A 6,853-nucleotide genomic window follows, 5' to 3' on the forward strand; every position below is an offset into this window, starting at 1 on the left:
ACAGATATATTTTTGTGTCTATTGGATATAACCAATCATGAGTACGATGATCCTTCACAGATGCTCGTAAGTATAGCTGGGTCAATTTATCGTTTTGCCCTTATAGTTACATCTGACTCCTTAAGTACCACTGATTCCTCTAATGAACAATACAACATAGTCCAACTATGTGTGAACACCTCTTGGGCCAAGAGAAAGTGTATTGCGCCACATCGTTCAAGCCCTGGAATCAGCCCTTAAGGGAGCCATCTATCTACTTATCCCTGCCTCGGGGATGGAGTGAATTCCATCTTGTGTAGCTGAGTTCCCAGCTCCCAAATCACACAAATCCCCAAAATGGTAGATTTGAATCGGTAACCTGGCCACTTGCACCCATACAAATCAAACGACTGCCCTCAATGGCAGGAGTTCCCAACTCACTTAGGATTGAGGTCATTTTACTTATGGTCATCCTAGTGAAGTGAAGTCTCTGTCATGAACGGTGTTATATAATGAGATGTTAACACTTCGTGGTCAGGTCTTATACAGACTCTTTGTAGCGAACGCCCACGCTCGCATGTTCCCAGCACGAATGATCAGGATCAGACCATCTGGGACAAGTCGTATCACTTGTGACCATTTCATAAAGCGGGCCGCGTCCGTAGCATTACCAGGATAAGGTTTCCCTCCTATATCCATATACTATAGACCATTTTTTGTTATCACTCAAGACGTGATCCACTTGTATGTCACCACATACATTCTTGAGTCACATACAGATAACCAAGGATTTTATGTTTATTGGTTGTGGTAAAGCAAATAAAACACGTAAATGAGCAAAACAACAAGATGTGAAATAAATATCATATATTAACAATCACAGGTGTTCATATATATTGTTTACAAACCACAGGACTCGAGACTTTAGGGCATCAACGCCAACAATTCATTATTGCGTTTGTACGAAATGTTAGAAAACTCTTCGGGAGATTCCATTATCATACTAACTTTACTCTTCTCGTCTATGAGACAGCCTCGTGGACCATCATGTCCAAGACATGTTCTCTAATAGAGGCCCCCTCCATACGCGAATTGTAAATTATTTGATAGCATCATATCATGATGATGAGGATAGCTATCCAAACATCCCTAACAACGACTCCATGATCTCTCTAGCAATGACCATGGTTTCATGCTTTTTAGTAAGCACGTCAGATATGCTTGCTAGAATATAGACTTTGGATTTTTCATTAGCCCTGACCCATTTGTCATATATATCCCGAACATTTTGGGTTGCAATAGGAGGAGGACGTTCCTACGTTAAAACGAATCTCAGATCATCAACTACTAATATTGTGTTTATGTTTGACTTCCAATTTGAATAACCTTCTCCATTGAACTTAACGACGGCTAAGAGTTGTATAATCGAGTTTGACATGCTGAAACATAAACAAATTCTATGAGAAAATTGCATCTAAATCTAATTTTAGCAAAAGTAATAAAGTATCCATATTTTTTTTATTTATTTGCAACGATTCTTTAGTGAGTCAGAATAGATGCTACCGAGGGGCATTCAAATATTCTTTCACTAAAGTAATACTTTCTTTATTAAATACGATATCTAAAATAACTCTTAGAAAACAATGTTCAAACAAAATCTAAGAAACCCTATTCATTTCTAAAGTTTTGGTTGTTATGAATCCTATGTTAATACCTTCCGAGGGGATTGTCGTAAAAGTGACTAGCTAGTATCGCCTAAAAACGACAGCAAGTGCAACATAAGAATCTGACAGTTCAAACTAATGGAAGAGACCATATGATATATTGACATATTCCTGCACCCACTTACTATGAACTACTTCCCCTATTCACCTTGATATTGACCTATGCAAACATTTTCCAAATAGAGCAGTCGCGGTAAAAGCGGCACGAAGTTGAGCATGGATCTCACGGTGTGAACTCTTAGGGACGTGAGAGCTAAAAATAATATACCGTATCTTTTATTAATCTCCCGCTGAAGTGTTCTAATTATTTGGGTATCTCTTGTACTTAGGTATATTTCGGCTAAAAAACACCCTAAGTCTATGTGGATTATCCAAGTACAACGTTTATATTTGAATTTAACCTACGATGTCTAAGTGATAAAACCATTTTATTACCTCACACCACTCATGTATACTCATAAAACCGGTTAACAATGCTTAACCATTCAGCTAAAAGCCCTAGGTAGGAGGTATTACGTAAACCATCAACTTAAGTACCTTGAGTTTTAGATAGGATAGTAGACCGATTGAGTTTATAACCGTGTTTTATAAGATAACGACTTATTTTAACTATTAAAACAAGTTGTTTTTAAACCTAAGTGAGCATGCATCTTATCTTTGTTATAGATTTTAAATGTCTAATTCATTTATAACTCTTATAAAATTATAGACATACTATAACATTCACATAATTTAGCATTCCATACTTTAATAAAACAATTATATTAAACCTATGAAACCCTAATCATGCATACTATATATATAATAACCAATTTATAACATATATTAATGCATGAAACATGCTATCTTATGGTGGGATTTTAAATCTACATAGTATACAATATGCATATACATGTTTAATTTAAATATAACATACATCACATGCATAAAATATTTAAACACTGATATAGACCAACTTTGGCATCCCAAGCAAGCAAAAACTAATTTATTACATAATTAATTCAAAAACAGCTTGAGAAAATCTTTTGATCCCACGAACTGACTCGAACCAGACTCGACCCACCCAAACAAGCCCCCCAAAGCTCCAAAAGAGGTTGAACTGGTCCAAAAATGGTTGAACCGGACCCAAGGAAGCTGAACCAGTCGAGGTGAACTCCTCCCACGAACCAGTTCGCAAGCGTGTACATTTCTGGGCTGGGATGAGTAGTGTTGCAATGCCCCATCCCAGCATTACAACACCTCGGGCTTTAGGACGAACAATGTTACAATGTTGTATGGGCAGCGTCCCAATGCTGCCTGGCAGTGGCTTCTTCTTAAGATTTTGCAGCTGAGTTTGCTTGCTTCAATCTTCAATTACAACCTAGTTTCAACTTTATTGACTCTAATAAAATTACAGACTCTCAAGTACACAATTAAGCTCATCAATCAAGAGCCAATTACAAATTTAACAACAAAATCAAAGAGAAATCTAATACAAAAGTTGAATTAAAACCATATCAGTCACCCAAACAAGCATTGCTAGAATTTCACCCACCAAATTCAAATTAACGTTAATTGAATGCTTAAATCATGCTCTGATACCAATTACTAGAGTAAAGATGCATAAAATGGTAGTTAACAGAATCATTAAGTACTCCAATTTTACTTAATTTGAGTCAAAAGTATGCTAAAACATAAGTTATTCACAAAGTATGAAATTCATTCATCTGAAAATTGAAGTATTTATCAAGTTAATTCATGTAAGAACTTACTAATCCAGCTAATTGATACATTAATTAGCACATAGATAGTGGGCAAGGTGTTAAAATGTGAAAAAATTCACTCAAATCCCATTTTGGGATAAATCCACTCAAAATGCCAAAATTCAAATTTCTAATTTTAATTATATTTAATTTTAAAAACATAATTTAAATTCAAATTGAAGTTCTTAAAAAATGAAATGAAATTAATTTAATTAAATAAATAATAATAATTTACTATCAAATATTAAATTAATAAAATACCTAATTCAAACATGAATCTCGTTCATGTAATCAATATTTAAAATATTATTTAAATATTTTGAACTCTCCGATTATGTTTAATTTTCAACAAAATTAAACGTTAATTATATCGAATATAATTATCCAAACCTAAATTGAAATTTAAACACTTCAAATTCTAACGTTAATTATATCAAATATAATTATCCAAACCTAAATTGAAATTTGAACACTTCAAATTCTAAACCCTAATTTTGAATTGGAACGTTTCAAATTCGGTCAATATTCTAATCCAAGGTTTAATCTTTTACAATCTAGTAGAGGGACCTTATGAACCTATAGATCATGATCTCCAACGATTTGAGATTAACCAGTTAACCTCTTTAATCTAAATAATCAATATTCGTTAACCACTGAGACACGCCACTATAGCTCGATGGATGCACTCTCCTCACTGTAGATATATTTTTGTCAACTTGATTTAACAATAATCAATAAATCGATCCTTCACATGTCATTTGTATTTACAGCTAGGTCAAAATTACCATTTTACCCCTATAAATACATCTTGCTCCTTAAGCTCCCACTGATCCTCTATTGAAAAATTGGTTTATAGTCCAACTAATAAACCATATCCCTCTCGACCATGAGAGAGTGGGGCCCCTTTGTTCAAGACCAAGAATTAATACTTAAGGGAACAACCTATCTGCTAACCGTAAAATGGGTAGGAGTGTATTCCATCTTGTAGGACTATGTCCCCAGCTATCGATCCGGTCTTATTCCCCAAAATGGGAGGCTTATTGAAAAGTGTTGTTGAACTACTCTCACTTATGCAGATCAAAGGATTATCTCAAATAAATAGAAGTTCATAGTTAGTTCAGGATTAAGATCGAGTTACCCTAGGTCATCAAATTGAAAAAGTCAGTCTTAACAGTAAACGGTCGTTATAAAGAAAAGTGACTATTTCGTGGTCCGATTTGATGCAAACGTCTTTTGCATAGGATTCATCCACTCGTATGTCTCTACATAATCGATTTCAGGATCACATCGTTTATATCATTTATATAAAGTGGGTCGCATCCATAGTGTCCCTAAGACGAGGTACCCAATCTCATCTATATACTTATAAACCTTTTAGGCTACATACTATAACTTGATCCTTTTTTATGTCTCTACATAAAGTTAAAGTATTCATAGTATAGCCTTGGGTTCGTTTATTGGATATTATGATAGAATGCAATTTCCATAATACTTTTATTGAAAAATAGAATATGTTTCTAAAATTAGAACTGCGAGTTTTAGGACATTTCTAATAGAGGTTCCCTCAACACTTGAGGTGGATGTGACCTACTAGATGAACCAACTTTAACAACTTTTTTTGAGGTATTGAGTTCTTCAACAACTCTTGTTGAAGGTTCAGTAGTTTCATTGAAAAGTTCATTAAACACAATTTTACTACAAGACTTATGCTCCCTTATGTGGTCCTCTTCTATAACTGTAGCGTTTGTCGAAATAAACACTTTATTTTCTTCAAGATCATAGAAGTAACCACCTCTTGTTCCTTTAGGGTAACCTATAAATAAGCACAATTTTGAACGAGGTTCCAATTTCTTAGAATTTGCCTATAACACATGTGTTGGGCAACCTCAGATCCTGAAATGGCGTAAACTACCTTTACGACCATTCCATAATTCAAAAGGTATCCCATAAACACTTTTTGACAAAACACAATTCAAAATGTAAGCTGTAGTTTATACTGCATAACCCCAAAATGAGGCAGGTAGGGATGCATAACTCATCATATACCGAACCATGTCCAACAGGGTTCAATTTCTCCTTTCTAATACATCATTCTGTTGAGGTGTACCAGGTGCTAAGAGTTGGGATACAATTCCATGTTCTATCAAATAGCCTTGGAATTTTTTATCCATATACTCTCCACCTCGATCAGATCGAAATGTTTTAATGGTTTTATTTAATGCGTTTTCAACTTCAGCCTTGTATTCTTTGAACATTTCAAGGGCTTCAGACTTATGTTGCACTAAATAAACATACCCATACCTAGAAAAATCATTAATACAAGTGATAAAATATTCAAACTCTCCTCTTGCCTTAACATTCATCAGACCACAAAGGTCTGAATGTACAAGTTCTAAGGGTTTTTTGGCACTGTGACCTTTTCCAGTAAAAGATCTTTTAGCCATTTTGCCTTCAAGGCATGACTCACACACAGTTAAAGAATATTCTTCTAACTCACTTAGAAGTTCTTGACCAATCTCTCAATTCTATTGAGATTTATATGTCCTAATCTTAGTGCCAAAAATGGGCATTTTTCTTAGGAGCAATTTTAAGTCTTTTATTCTGAGTTACCGCAGTTTCAAACAACTCAGCATTTTAGAGGCTTTAGTTGCTAAGAGTCTTAGTACATAAATATTATCTTCGAGATTTGCATAACAAATATATACACCATTTTCGTAAACAAACACTTTATTTACATCAAATGAAACAAAATATTTTTGTTCTAATAGACACTACAGAAATAAGGTTCTTTTTTCAAATTTGGAATCACATAGACATTATCTAGTATAATATATCATTTATGTAAACAAATTCGAAGTCCTCCCACTACTGTAGTTGAGACGACGTGCCCAGTTCCAACACGCATCATCATTTCTTCAGCCTCCAATTGTCGCCAGGAACTATTTCCTGAAACGAAGAACAAACATGGTTAGTAGCACCTGAATCTATTATCCAGGCTTAATCATCATTCTCCACTAAAGAAGTCTCCAAAATAATCAAATCACATTTACCTTGCTTGGCCTTCTTCTTTTCTGCCAAGTATTTAGAACAATTCCTCTTTAGTGTCCCTTTTGATTCTAATGAAAACAAATTCCCTTTGCAGCCTTGGCCTTCTTGCCCTTCTAGACAATAGCGTGGGTTAGCTTTCCCCTTTCTACCTTTCTTCTTCTTCCAGTTTTTGGTGCCGAAAGAAGAAGGCACAGACTTAGTTCTAGAGGTTGAATCTTTATAGAAATTCTTAGAGGATGCAGCAACATTTGTCTCACCATTTTTTTCTTCGATTTTCATCAAGAATTGGAAAGTCTAAATCTCATTGAGCAAAGTGGTTAGGTTGTAGTTAATCCTGGTCATAACAGTATTGTTACATAA

Source organism: Benincasa hispida, chromosome 12 (genome assembly GCF_009727055.1).
Source record: "Benincasa hispida cultivar B227 chromosome 12, ASM972705v1, whole genome shotgun sequence".
Classification (NCBI taxonomy): Eukaryota; Viridiplantae; Streptophyta; class Magnoliopsida; order Cucurbitales; family Cucurbitaceae; genus Benincasa; species Benincasa hispida.